General features: G+C 42.9%; 1 protein-coding gene across 1 annotated transcript in view; it reads left to right on the top strand.

Annotated features, from left to right (window-relative positions):
* The first annotated feature begins 5,520 nt into the window (after positions 1-5,520).
* ENPP6 (ectonucleotide pyrophosphatase/phosphodiesterase 6) overlaps positions 5,521-14,865 on the top strand; it is a 90,717-nt gene continuing 81,372 nt past the window's right edge. Inside the window, exon 1 of the mRNA XM_054029001.1 lies at positions 5,521-5,560. The gene's annotated coding sequence lies outside the window, so the exon portion shown is untranslated. The remainder of the gene's footprint in view (positions 5,561-14,865) is intronic.

The following is a 14,865-nucleotide window of genomic DNA, read 5'->3' on the forward strand; positions in this document are numbered from 1 at the left end:
TCTAAGTGGTTAATGAAGAAGGAATTGGAGTCATAGGTTGGTGATGTGATGCAAACATGATTCCTTTACAACATAAGAGTCTTTTGAAGAGGGTGGGTGGGACTTGGCTCAGCACAGGTGAACAGGGTAATTTTGAATGACTTGGATCTGTACCTGAACTATTCACCTAGTCTTAGTGTTGGATCCAACAGGCATAAAAGTCCATGACTATTGATTTCAATGCATTAGGGAATTGCAATACACCACAACAACGTGCAAAATAAATGGTCATGCCACAAAGCTCAGGAATAGCATGAAAGGTGATTATCATAGGTCAGCTAAAGTTAATTCACAAGTTTCAGGTTTGGTTTAATGCCTGTAAGACACCTAGCTCAGGTAGGCTAGGATTTCTGTCAGAGCTACTCTCTGGACCCTAGTAAAAAATGGAAAACCATCTAAGGCCTCACTGATATACCAGGAACAAAGTGTAGAATTATGTACAAAAGTAACTGCATTCAAAAATAAAACAATATAAAATTTTAGAGCCTGCAAGCCCACTCATTCCTACTTCTTGTTCACCAATCACTGAGACAAATAAGTTTGTTTACATTTGCAGGAGTGTAACCATGTGGACTCACCTGCTGGCATCCTTCCGGGAATTAGCTCTGCCAGCCTTGGAGCAGGTTGGTATCCCGCAGCCGCTTGGCCCCCGTGTCCTTCCCTGGACTCCGGTACCCCTTTATCTGGGGGCTGCCCCCTGGCAGTACACCCCTCAGTCTCGGGGTCTCCCCTCCCTGGGGAACCCCCACCTCCTAACCCCACCTCGCCTCAGTCATAGGCTACTGCCAGTCACCAACTCAACCCTGCGCCCTGGGGCAGACTGCAGTGTCAGCCACTCATCATAGGTAAGGTTGGGTCTGGACCTGCTGCCTCTACCTATTACTGGGCTGCCCTTTTGCAACCCCAGTACGCAGGGTTGAGTTGGTGACTGGCAATAGCCTATGAATAGGTATATCAGTGAGGCCTTAGATGGTTTTCCATTTTTTACTAGGGTCCAGAGAGTAGCTCTGACAGAAATCCTAGCCTACCTGAGCTAGGTGTCTTACAGCCATTAAACCAAACCTGAAACTTGTGAATGTCTGAGGCCCTCAGCTCGGCCCACAGCCTGGGGGTTTTCCAGGCTGGAGCTCCCCAGCTCCTCTAGCCTTCCCCCAGCCCTGCTCCACTCCCAGTACCCTGCTCGGCTCCCTAGCAGCCAGGTCCTTCTCTCTCTACAAGCAGAGAAAGACTGTTTGGCCTTCTGGCTCGCAGCCTCTTATAGGGACCAGCTGGGCCTGATTGGGGCGTGGCTCCAGCTGTTACTGCCTCCCCAATCAGCCCAGGCTTTCCTTCACAGCCTCAGCCCTCTCCCAGGGATGGCTTTAACCCTTCCAGGGCTGGAGCGGGTGACCACCGTGCTAGGTGACCACCGCGCTACAAGGAGATAATGCTGCCTGCTTCTTGTTTACAATGTTACCTGAAAGTGAGAACAGGTGTTCTCATGGTACTGTTGTAGCTGGCATCGCAAGATATTTACGTGCCAGATGCACTAACGATTCATATGTCCCTTTATGCTTCAACCACTATTCCAGAGGACACGCGCCCATGCTGATGATAGGTTTTGCTCGATAACAAACCAAAGCAGTGTGGACTGACGCATGTTCATTTTTATCATCTGAGTCAGATGCCACCAGCAGAAGGTTGATTTTCTTTTTTGGTGGTTCGGGTTCTGTAGTTTCTGCATCAGAATGTTGCTCTTTTAAGACTTTTGAAAACATGATCCATGCCTGATCCCTCTCAGATTTTGGAAGGCACTTTAGATTCTTAAACCTTGGGTTGAGTGCTGTAGCTATCTTTAAAAATCTCACATTGGTATCTTCTTTGCGTTTTGTCAAATCTGCGGTGAAGGTGTTCTTAAAATGAACATGCTGGGTCATCATCTGAGACTACTATAACATGAAATATATGGCAGACTGCGAGTAAAACAGAAGAGGAGACATAAAATTCTTCCCCAAGGAGTTCAGTCACAAATTTAATTAACACGTTATTTTTTTAATGAGCGTCATCAGCATGGAAGCATGTCCTTTGGAATGGTGGTTGAAGCATGAAGGGGTATACAAATGTTTAGCATATCTGGCACATAAATACCATGCAATGCCGGCTACAGAATTGCTGTGTGAACGCCTGTTCTCACTTTCTGATGACATTGTAAATAAGAAGAAGGCAGCATTATCTCCTATAAATGTAAACAAACTTGTTTGTCTGAGTGATTGGCTGAACAAGAAGTAGGACTGAGTGGACTTGTAGGTTCTAAAGTTTCCAATTGTTTTGTTTTGGAGTGCAGTTATGTAACAAACAAACAAAAATCTACATTTGTAAGTTACACTTTCATGATAAAGAGATTGCACTACTGTCTTGTATGAGGTGAACTGAAAAATACTATTTATTTTATCATTTTTACAGTTCAAATATTTGTAATAAAAATAATAAAATAAATTGAGCACTCTACACTTTGTATTCTGTGTTGTAATTTAAATCAATATATTTGAAAATGTAGAAAAACATCAAAAATATTTAATACATTTTATTTGGTATTCTATTGTTTAACAGTGCGATTAAAACTGCGATTAATCACAATTAATTTTTTAATCGGGATTAATTTTTTTGAGTTAATTGCGTGACTTAACTGCAATTAATCGGCAGCCCTAATATGAATGTATGTTTCTGACTCTTTCCTTTTCAGCCAACAAATTTTACTCACACAAATGCTTGCAAAAAGCGAGCTCACAAATATCAAAGAAATTCAGATCAATGTTTGCAAATAATTTTTTGCACTGTTAACCTAGCTCTTCTCCTAACTGCAAGATTTATTCCACTGTAGAATACCCCCCAAGGTAAGCAGTGGAAACCCTCTGTTCTGAATAATTTAAAACTGGACAATGCACTAAAGAACCGCCCGTATTTTGTAATCCTGCTGGCTTCCTCCATGAGGGGACTAGATTATCTAATAGGCCTTTTGCATCTGTAATTTCTCAGTTTCTAACATTAGTCTCTGTGTCTAAGGCTAATTAGCCTTGTTGAAAAAGGTCATCACATTGAAGATTTAAACACATCCAAAGGATTTCAAATATTTACAACTTTCTTAATAGAGCCTTTTGTATGGCTGGGAGTCTGCATGTGGTTCCCTACTAGATGCTGCATTTCCTGTGACATTCCTGTCCTGGATGTAAAAGCGGAAGAGCTGCTTGCCGGCAAGATGGGCTTCCTGCAAGGTCAAGAGTGAGCCTTCACTGCAGTGCTTTCTTCACTAACCACTTCCCTGAGGTTTGTTTGTGCTCACTCTTTGTAGCCATGACAACAGTTGTTGGGTAATGAACTGTTGCTAGGATCCCAGCCAGCAGCAAGACCCTCCCCCCAAAAGCTATGATGTCATATCATCAAAATGCAAGCTCCCCCCCACACACACTTTTTAAATACTGAGCTACTTCATGTTAGTTCCTAGAATAGAAATCTTCTGTCACATCCTGACTCTGATGACCAGACCCCAACAGTAACCCTGCACCCTCCCCCACATAATTAAAGGGTCACTCATTGCCCTTTAGAATCTCACTAACCAGAGAGTGTGTATTGTTTGTGCTGTTCTTTTAAATAATTTTTTTAATGATATGCAAGAGCAAAAAATAGTATCAATAATTCACCCAACCGGTTTATATGGAAGTTATCCAAACAATGAAGTAAGGATAACTAAACAACTATGCCAACACAACAGAACAGGTCTATGAGTCTATACATATTTAAAGCAAACAACATTTTGAAAGGTCTCATTAAAACACAGAAAAATCCTCTGCTGTGAATGGGAGATATTTTTAAAACTGCCTGAGCCACAAATGTGGAAATGTTCTGAAACCACCAATGCTACTTAGATCTTAATATGACAAACAACAGAAGTAATTCTGTACTTGATTGCATTGGCCTAAAATTTAGGGTAAACTTCCACTCAGTTACACAGGTATAAATGAGAGCAGAATTTGGCCCATAATTTTAAAGTGACCAACATCCAGGTGATCAAACATCAAACTTCTACCTGTCTTCTGCATGCGTAGCTCTTTGAAAGGGAAATCTGAAGGGTCTGATCCTAAAAGTGCTCTGTGTGTGGAACTGCCACTGCCTTCAATGGCAGCTTTTGTAGGATTGGGTCCGGGAAACTTGAATAATAAATTGAGAGAAGTAAAAAAAAAAAAAAAAAAGTAGATATCAAAAGTTTGGAATGCAGGAAAGAGGGTGGAGTGTGATCAGAGCTGGTTCAAGCAAATCTGGGACTCCCTAAGTCCCTGGCTTCAGTGCCCAAAACTGAATACACAATCAGTTGCACACATAGTAAATGGGAAATGACTGCCTAGGAAGCAGTACTGCAGAAAAGATTCTGGGGATAGTGGATCATAAGCTAAATATGAGTCAACTGTGTAAAGCTGCAGAAAAAAAATAAAAATAAAAAAGTAAGCATCATTCTGGGATGTATTAGCAGGAGAGCTGTAAGCAACACACGAGAAGTAATTCTTCCGCTCTGGTCCACACTCATTAGGCCTCAGCTGGAGTATTGTGTCCAGTTCTGCCCTCCACATTTCAGGAAAGATGTGGACAAATTGGAGAAAGTCCAGAGAAGAGCAACACAAATGATTAAAGGTCAGAAAACATGACTCTGTGAGGGAAGATTGAAAAAATTGGATTTGTTTAGTCTGGAGAAGACTGAAGGGGGACAGGATAACAGTTTTCAAGTACATAAAAGGATGTTAAAAGGAGGAGGAAGAAAAATTGTTCTCACTAACCTCTGAGGATCGGACAAGAAGCAAAGGGGCTTAAATTGCAGCAAGGGAGATTTAGGTTGGACATTAGGAAAAACTTCTGTCAGGGTGGTTAAGCACTGGAACAAATTGCCTAGGGAGGTTGTGGAATCTCCACCATTGGAGATTTTTAAGAGCAGGTTCAACAAACATCTGTCAGGGATGGTCTAGATAATACTTACTTCTGCCATGCGTGCAGGGAACTGGACTAAAAGACCTCTCAAGGTCCCTTCCAGTCCTCTGATTCTATAATCTTGTCTTTCCCACCCTAAATTTCTTTGTCATGCCAACCAAATTAGGTGGGGGCATGGGACATATGTATTGCATAGAGAACTGGTGAGAGTTTGTGGAGAGTTGGCAGGGACAGTGGATGGGAATTTTCTCCTAAACAAGAAGAGAGGAAAATACATTAGGCCCTAGGGTCAAAAGTAATAGGAAAAATTCTAATTCCCCAGGTAGTTCCTTTTATCCCCACAGAGCTCTTGATCAATATAAGGCAGCTCAGACTCCACATCACAATTAACAGGAACAAGTACTAGTCTGTCCCTGGTGAGGTTGAGCCGCCTGCAGCCTCAGGCTTGGTGGCATGGTCTTACCCAGCCTGGACAGTGTTATTCAGGAAGGAAAAGGACTGTTGAAATTCACCTCTGTGCGGGGCTGGTCACCTTCCAGCTAATATCACAAGAATGGAACTTCAGAAGGTAAGTGTATGAAATTCCATTTCTTTTGCCTTATGCAAAATTCATAAAACCGCATAATGACTTTATGTAAAAATATGAGCTCTTAACCTCCGTTCTGTAATAACCAGCACTTTGTCATTACAATGCAGACTGCAGAACCGCCATTTAGTTGCAACAACTAAAAGAAGGGAGTTTGCTTTTTTTTTTTTTTTTTTTTTAAGTGTTTGTATTTCAAAGACTGGAACATCAAATACTTGTGCAAAATCCAGGAAAACTAGTTCAGCAACGTTAAAGATTTGCATAACAACTCACCTTTCTTTTGGGGTCAGGACTGCAAGCATAGTTGAAAAGGTGCCCAATCAATTTGTTAATGGATTTGCATAAAGCTGTTAATGGAGTTTGTGCGAAGCAACTGAAAGCCTGTTTGAACAATGCTGACATCTAGTGTCTGGAACCTCAATCTGGATGATGCAAAAAAGCCTGATGGTTCATTTCTTCCATCATGTTAAAGGTGACCTGCACATCAAAAGTGAAAATTCCTTGTCCTGAGCTAACTAAGTTGCTTGTTCTGAGAAACCCCACTAACCAGGCTCTGGACCTGATCCTTAAAGAGACTGAAGCCACTGGGAGTCTTTCCATTAATTACAATGGGCTTTGGATCAAGCTTTAAGAGGGGCATAAGAAACTAAATACTTGGTAGGTTTTGAAAAGTCACAAATATTTTTTCTATCTGTTTCTGGGGTTCCGGTCCCAGGGCAACCCCTAGGCTAGGCCCCAATACTCACAGGTCTCTGCTCTGGGATGTTCAGGTGGTTTCCCATGCCACTCATAAGAGGCTCAGCCCTCCAGCTGAGCCCCAGATAGTCCACCCCTCCCAGGGTTGTCAGTGAACAGAAAAGGGGAAATTAACACAACTGAATTATCCTACCACTCTGGTAAAGCTCTCTTCCTCCAGAAAGCCCTTGTTGAGTTGTGCTCCCACCTAAGGTCAGACAAATGTAGAGGAATAGCTCTGGGCCCTCCCTTGCTTCAGGGAGGAGTTCCTGCCTTCAGCCAAACATCTCTCCCAGAAAGCTGAAGACTTTCTCTATGACCAAATACGCTAGGCTTCTCGCTTTAAGCTCCTCCTTCCGGATCTGACATCTCTTATAAGTGTGGTAGGGCAGGGCCACCTGTGCCCACATCAGTCTGTAACCCTATGTTGCCCAGTGTTGGCACACCATCCTTGTCAGCTGTCAGGAATACACAGATTGGTTTTGGCAAAATGAAAAAAATCTCAACACTCACCCAACCACATTCACTCCATATTTTGGAGTTACCTAAGATCTTTCCCTTTCCTTTCCATCCTGCCTTATAAGATGAGGTGTGCAGGATGCACCAGAGTTTTACCCAGTATTGCAATACAGAGTGCACAGCGTGATTCTGGGAAGGTTTCAAGCTTGTGAGATCCCCCTCCCTGTCCTATGAATTTAATGGCTGTAGCCAGGCCCCTGTTCCAGCCTCCTCAGCACAAAAAAACAGAGGTTCTTTTGATGCAAAAGGAAAATAAAAACCCTTTGTCACAAAAAGACCTTGTTTATTTGTTCAAGTCAACAAAACAAACCCAAGTTCTGGCACTGAGGGCTCCCAGTGCCTCTGAGCTGCTTACTAACAGTTCAAAATGGTAAAGAAACAAAAGTACCCACACAGCAGAAGGGCTTAAGGAGTCAGTTCAGCCCTTTCAACAGACCAGATCACTAGTTTCCCTCAGGCAACCCCTCCCCTTCACTGATAATTGGATGCTACTGTCCTTCTTTCACTTCCTAAACTAAAAAGGGACTCCTTTGGATCTGAACTCACATCATCTTGACAAGATGCTGCTTCATTCTGCTAGAAGGAGTGGGATGAGATGGCTCCTTTGGGCTCCTGAGGAGCATGAACCATGCATTGCAGCAGCTCTCTTGGGGAAGGAAAGGCAATTTCTAAAGTGACCATAACTCCTAGTGTTTGGCAATTCACTCCGTTTTGTGGCCTGGTTTGGGGCTCCCAGTGAGGTTGGCTAAACTGAGACAACTCCTGGTTTTGCTCAGCCACAAAACATATGGAACATATGACTGGATGACAGCCCTACCCCTGCCAATGGGGCAAACCTCTCTCTACCACTCGCATGATACAAGACCTATATATACATGTTGTCATGTGGGAAAGGACCATGCACTTTCCTTTGAAATCCTTGCTGCTTCTAGAAGAAGAGGGAAGGGCCTGTGCAATCCTTTAGAAGTTCTTGTTCCCATGTGAGTGGGGGAGGGGAGTAACCAAAGGAAGTGGGGAGTTTGTGGGGTGATGTCTACTGCAGGCTATTCATTTTTGTATTTCAGAGCATAACCTGAACACCAGTTGGGATCAAGAAGGAATCCCCATCCAACTTCTCTTATATAGAGTTACATAATTAAGAGCATTATGGGAGTTTATATCATCTTTCAAAGTATCTGGTATTGGTCAGGGTCAGAGACAGGATACCAGACAAGATGAACCAACAGTTAACACCACCACACTATGAGAAGCAAAGTTCCTATGCTATATAGTTCTGTGAGATTATTAATATTCTTTAACTCAGTTGGATCACCTTCCCATTCCTCTCCAATAGCCACTGACTTGTGGGCACTGGTAGAATAATAAGAAACATCAAATATGAAGCCTTGAAAATACTGCACATAATCATGCTCAGTGATGGCTGGACAGGGCGAAGTGGACAGAAAAGGTTAATTCATTGTCCTGACAATGACTACGATTGTGATGGAATTAGAAGAGAACTTCCATGAGGTTTACAATCTCAAGGCTGATTTTAGGCTGGCTGTAGTAGCTGCAGGCCTAATGCTTGCAATGGCAACTGTAGTTTGAAGACTATGAAACTAACGGAAACTGTTTCAAGAAGACGAGATAGCACATTATGTACTTTGATTTCTTCAGCTTAAAAAAAAAAGAGAAAAGCTTTTAACTACAAGAGTCTTCCGCAGGAGCTTGGAAAACAGCTTACTATGCCAGTACTTTAACAATATAGCACCATCTAGTGGGCATTTTCCTTCTTCTTACATACTGTATTTGAAATGCTATCATGTTACACCCACACACTGCTGAAAGCTTGTCTGATATATTGTGCAAACTGACAGAAAAGCACTCACAGTTCTGGTAATAAATGAACTGCTTTTTCAGGTAAAGAAGAACAAAAATGACGAGTATAAGCTAAGGCCAGTCAATCCCTCTCGTCATATATTTTCCTCCCATGTTTAAATTGTGAACAAGACTAGAAGAGGTTTTAAGAGTTAAAGAGAGCAATTACAGAATACAAAGCCAGATGTAGGTTCAGCTGGTTTGGAGTCAGGTAGAAGTTCTCAGAAGACCTAGAACTGTGTGTAAATAACCTCAGTGCTCTATTTCCTTGTACTGAAGAATATAGACTATTATCATCTATCATTTACATTAGCACCTGTGGGCTCCAACCCAGCTCATGGCCCCTTCGTGATAGGCACTGTAAAAACATAAAGTACGACATGCTTCCTGCCCCAAAGAGCTTACAATCTAAATAGACAAGACAGGCACAGGGCGAGGAAACAGAGGTATAGGGTGGTGAAGCCACACAACCGATTAAATAAACCCAGGTCTCCAGACCATTATCTTATCCCCTTGAAGACCATGCTGCGCCCTTATTAATGGGCCAAAACCTTGTAATAGCGTTGTTATACACTACAATACTCTGGGTCACTACTGAAGAAAACAATAGTGTTTATTTTTTTGCCAAGGATGACCTAGCTGGGGCCAATTTCTGCATTCCTTTCTCATTAAAAACTCCTCTTGCTTGAGTAAGGAATGCAGGCTCAGGCACCTGAGTTGCATGTTCCACCTACTTCTGCCCCTTCTCCCCCCCCCCACCGCCACACATACAGTGGATTAAATGGTCTTGTTTGTCTTTAGTTCCCGATTCTCTGAGTTGAATGCAGTGGTCACCAGGGCTGGCTCCAGCTTTTTTGCCGCCCCAAGAAGAAGAAAAAAGAAAAGAAGAAAAAGACAAACCCAATTGAGCTGCTGCCGACATGCCGCTGAAGAGGAACAGAGGGACTGAAGGACCCACTGCCGAATTGCCATCGAAGACCCAGACATGCCGCCCCAGCAACGGACGGACTGCCGCCCCTTTCTCTTGGCCGCCCTAGGCACCTGCTTCCTTTGTTGGTGCCTGGAGCCGGCCCTGGTGGTGACTAGCATGTTAGGGAAATAAAACCAGAGAAATCAGGCTCCCCTGATTAACCATATTTCCCAGAAAAAGAGCCCAATTTTCAATTTTTTCTTTTGTCACCTGCTAAATACATAGCCACAGAGTCAGGATGTAGAAGAAATAGCTTCTTTGTGGGGGTGGTGGCTGTGATAAACTACACAGCAAATGCTTTACTGCCGTTTTTGCTGACAGCAGGGCAGCCACCACCCAGAGCTCCACATGGTATGAGTTTTCTTTGAATCACAAGGTGGCATGAAAAAGTAAAATTTTCTGAAAAGAGAGAAGAATCCCAACTCCATTTAAAAAATATTAGAACAGGGCATTAGACATGCCAGAAAATCCAAGAAAAGTGGTTTCTTACTAACAACAGGGCAGGAGGCCATTGGTCCTGGAGGTTTTGGCAGTGTGTCCATTTCTGTCAACTGACGACTCAGTGAGACAAGAAGACTCCTTTCCTGCTGAGGAAAGGATCAGCAGATGAGTTGTATTAGCAGGGAAAGTGACAAAATATTCAGAATAGCTTGTTATTACAATTAAATAGTTTAAACAGACAACTTCATAGGCGTCTGAATGGCTCAGGAAACTGGAAATGGGATAACATCCCATGCTTTTGACTTTTCAGACACAGATTCATGTCCAGCTGGGATCGGACGTGACCGACAAACAGTTGTTCCCACGTGGAGGCTAATTAGCAGCCTCCAAAATAGCTAGTGGCCTCAGACCAGTTCCCACTGGCCAAGTACCCTTTACATTAGCACCACATGCTTGTGCTCCCCCATCTGTCCATCTCCATCTGTTGTCTCTTGTGTTATGTTTAGACTGCAAGTTCTTTGGGGCAGGGATCCGCTTTTTGTTGTATTTGTATGCAATGCACAATGGGGTTCAGGTCCAGGACTGGGGCGCCTAGGCACTAGAATAATACAAATAAATAATAACCACAAGAAGTCTAGAGCTCAGATCTTGGGTAGTAGAGAAGCATCTTCAAAAAATTGAGAGGGGATAGGTTAAATGTGGCAGAATTCTTAAAAGCTTAATATTTCCTACGAATATTCACAACTCATTTTGTTAATCTATGTACATTCAGGATCTGGAGGTGAAGCATTTATTTTACAACATACTCATTCTTCCACAACTGTGAGAACCCAAGGTAGGTGAAAATTAACTTTCTGAAGTTATGTAGTCAGTGAGGGTAGCAGCAATATAAAAAATTCACATATGTAGCCCATGTTTCCCTAGAAACAGGGTGAGAATAAATTCAGCAACGCATGAACCTTTCTGCACAGTAAAGGCCCTGGGCTATAAATCTTTGGATCAGAGAGTAGAAGAAGTGCTAAAGGGTAGTGTTTGGTTCACAGTTGGGCTGGTGTTCTGTTACATTTTTGATCATTCAGATAGCAAAGATTGCAGAATAATAATTGCAGAATAACCATCGTTTTACCAGGTCTTTCCTGGGGAACAGTTTTTTGGGGTCTGGTGAAGGTGAATGGAATTGAATGTGTTTCAGGTTCAAGCAGATTATCCTCGAGGTTTGCTTTTTAGGTTTGATTGTTTTAGTGTTAAAAATTATTGTTTAGGAAAATATGAAAGTCTTAGCTGGGATTTTAATTATTCAAGGGCCTGATCTTGGCTGTCCTCACTTTCAGTTGCGTGACAAGGAATGGGGTGGGGTGGGGTTAGGGAGAACAGTATGTTTTTAGTGTAAGTCTGTTGTTAATACTATGTGGTGTATGCTTTTGCATTGTCATTGTTGCTGTTCTCCAGTTTTCAATTTTGAAAGAAGAAGAAAAATATTTTTTAACAACTAATGCCCATAAAGTTTAGGATAGGCACAAATGCACAGTAAATGAAATAAATAAATATTTCGAAGTGGCCACAGTCAAATTTATTTGTTAGCTTTTCCCCGCTAATTAATTCATATTTTGGAAAAAGACTCAGCTTGATAAATTTATGGAGGAGATGGTATGATGGGATAGCCTACAATGGAACGTAGCCAATCTGCGAATGCTAGCAGCAAATATCTCCTGGCTGGTGATGGGTCACTGGGTGGGGAGGGCTCTGAGTTACTACAGATAATTCTTTCCCAAGTGGCTGGCTGGTGGGTCTTGCCCACATGCTCAGCGTCTAACTTATCACCATATTTGGGATTGGGAAGGAATTTTCCCCCAGGTCAGATTGGCAGAGACCGTGGGGGTTTTTCGCTTCCCTCTGCAGCACTGGGCACCCGGGTCACTTGCAGGTTTAAACTAGTGTAAACGGTGGATTCTCTGTAAGTTTCAGTCTTTAAATCATGATTTGAGGACTTCAGTAACTCAGCCAGAGGTTAGGGGTCTATTACAGGAGTGGGTGGGTGAGGTTCTGTGGCCTGCGTTGTGCAGGAGGTCAGACTAGATTATCATGATGGTCCCTTCTGACCTTAAAGTCTCGGAGTATCAGGCTAATAAGGACAAAATCCTCAGTACTGAAGAAAACTACTAATTTAATCAAGGCAATTATGCACATCCCTTCACAGGCAAAGATGGGCGGGATGGGCCAAGCTCAAAGAATGTTATAGAGTGAACCATCCTGCTTGGTTAAGAGCAGTATGCCCACATTCTTAAACACATGACTGCTCAAAGCCTAATTAGAATGATTTTAAAATTAAGACTATGCTTACAAGAGAGACCTACAATTACCATACAGTACCCTGTTAGCTGATCTGGGTATTCAGTGGTGCAAGTATAGAACTGTTGCTATGCTCTTCTATCCTTGCCTCTTTTGGAGTAGGATGGTGTGGTAACTTGCTGGTTACAGACGTGATCCAAGATCCATCAAAGTCAATGGAAAGATTCCCATTGACTTCAGTGGGTTTTAGATCAGATCCTAGAAGGGCATTAAGCATTTGCAGTGCATGAATATCTCCTCCAGGCCTTCAGCTGTAATGTCAGTTCACTTACTGTCTTTTAGATCTAAAAATTGCCCTATAGATATTCAATCATCTGTAGCAATCTGAAGCATTTTCTTTAAATATTTACTTTTCAAAAGATTAAGGTGAGCATTCTAATTATGCTTCCATTTTCAAATGATCCATTCCCCCTCCTAATATCCATACTTCACCTCCACAGCAGCATTAAATTAAGTTAGTTACACAGTCAGGTAGTCACACACAACAGCATTTAACTGATATTTCAAACTGAAAATATTGCTATGCTGGAAAGTGTTAATCAAGCATGCCTTGATCTATAGATCAGTTAGGGTTATGTTAAAGTCAGTGGATGTACTATGCACCCTTCATTCAGGATAAGTTGAAGAAGCAATTAAATGACTCTTAATGTAGTGAGAGCTGAAACAATGAAAAGCTACCACCCAAGGCACTGGCCAGCATGGCAAGGCCTGAACAGATGCTAAGCCATGTGGGCAAAGGGTTTTCCCTGGGGCTTGCAATCAGTCACTTGGGTTGGAGCATTGATTGGCTGCAGCTGTGTGTCTCTGAGTCTGAGAGAGGCAGAAAGTACTCAGAAAGCCAGCAGACAGCAATAGAAGCTGTGGTGAGCATGGCTCTGGGAGACAACCATGAGACAAAGTTTCTTTTGGGAACAGTTTTTGCTGAAAAGGCTAAATGAGAGTCAACGGTGTAGCACTGTTGCTAAAAAAACAACAACCCACACATCATTCTGAAATGTATTAGCAGGAGTGCTGTTAGCAAAACATGAGAAGTAATTCTTCTACTCTACTTTGCTCTGATTAGACCTCAATTGGAGTTTTATGTCTAGTTTTGGATGCCGCATTTCAGGACTGATGTGGACAAATTGGAGAAAGTCCAGAGAAGAGCAACAAAAATGATTAAAGATCTTTAAAACATGACCTATGAGGGAAGATTGAAAAAATTGGGTTTGGTTAGCCTGGAGCAGGGCCGACGAGATGGGGGGGAAGCCGGTACAAATTACCAGGGCCCGGCGGTCCGGAAGGGGGCCCGGGGCATTGGGCCTGGCTACCCCCCCCCCCCCCGTCAGCCTTTTTTAGCTGGTCCGCCCTTGCTGGGGGGGCCCAAAAAAATTCCGGGCCCGGCTTCCCCCACCTCTCATCGGCCCTGTTTAGCCAGTCCGCCCTTGCTGGGGGGGCCCACAAATTTTTTTTCACCGGGGCCCAAACCCGCTCTCGGCAGCCCTGGCCTGGAGAAGAGAAGGCTGAGGGGGGACATGAAAACAATTTTCAAGTACATAAAGGTTGTTACAAGGAGGAGGGAGAAAAATTGTTCTCCTTAACCTCTGAGGATAGAACAAGAAGCAATGTGCTTAAGTTGCAGCAAAGGCAGTTTAGGTTGGACATTAGGAAAAACTTCCTAACTGTCAGAGTGGTTAAGCACTGCACTCACCTAGGGAGGTTGTGGAATCTCCATCATTGGAAATTTTTAAGAGCAAGTTAAACAAATACCTGTCAGGGATGGTCTAGATAATACTTAGTCCTGCCATGAGTGCAGGGGACTGGACTAGATGACCTCTTGAGGTCCCTTCCAGTCCTACGATACTATGATTTCTTGGGGCACTCTAAATCATGGAAGTCAGATCCAAGATAAATTTTAGGGCTTCTATGGTCTGTGGGGTACCATATGGTGTAGAATATTGAGGTGAGATATTTCATGATTATTTTCTACCCCTTCCTGTGGTTTCTTAAAAAAAAAAATCTCACTTCCAGACTGAAAAAATTACTGACAACAGATTCCAACTCAAGGCTCTGGTAGCAATAATAGAGTTTGTATCATACTATTGTATGCTAGAGTTTCCCATGCCATCTGGGGGCTTCACGCAGACAGTGTGTTTACAAATGAATGTGACCCAAACAACTCAGCATTGCTTGGCAGGGATGAAATCTAGTGCCAAATTCTGTCTCTGCCAAGCTAGACTGCTTGGCACCAATCCCACTCTTCAGAGGAATTGTCTGCAGAAATACAATTTAATATTGTATAGTGTCACACTTACAGGGCCAGCTGTACCGTTGACTTCTCTACTGCAGTGGAATCTCATGATTCTCCCATTCTTTAGACAGGTGCCTGGGCTACAGTACCCTGTGTATCAAGTGTGCTTACCCAGCAGGTCCAACT

This window comes from Malaclemys terrapin, chromosome 5, assembly GCF_027887155.1.
Source record: "Malaclemys terrapin pileata isolate rMalTer1 chromosome 5, rMalTer1.hap1, whole genome shotgun sequence".
Taxonomy (NCBI): Eukaryota; Metazoa; Chordata; order Testudines; family Emydidae; genus Malaclemys; species Malaclemys terrapin.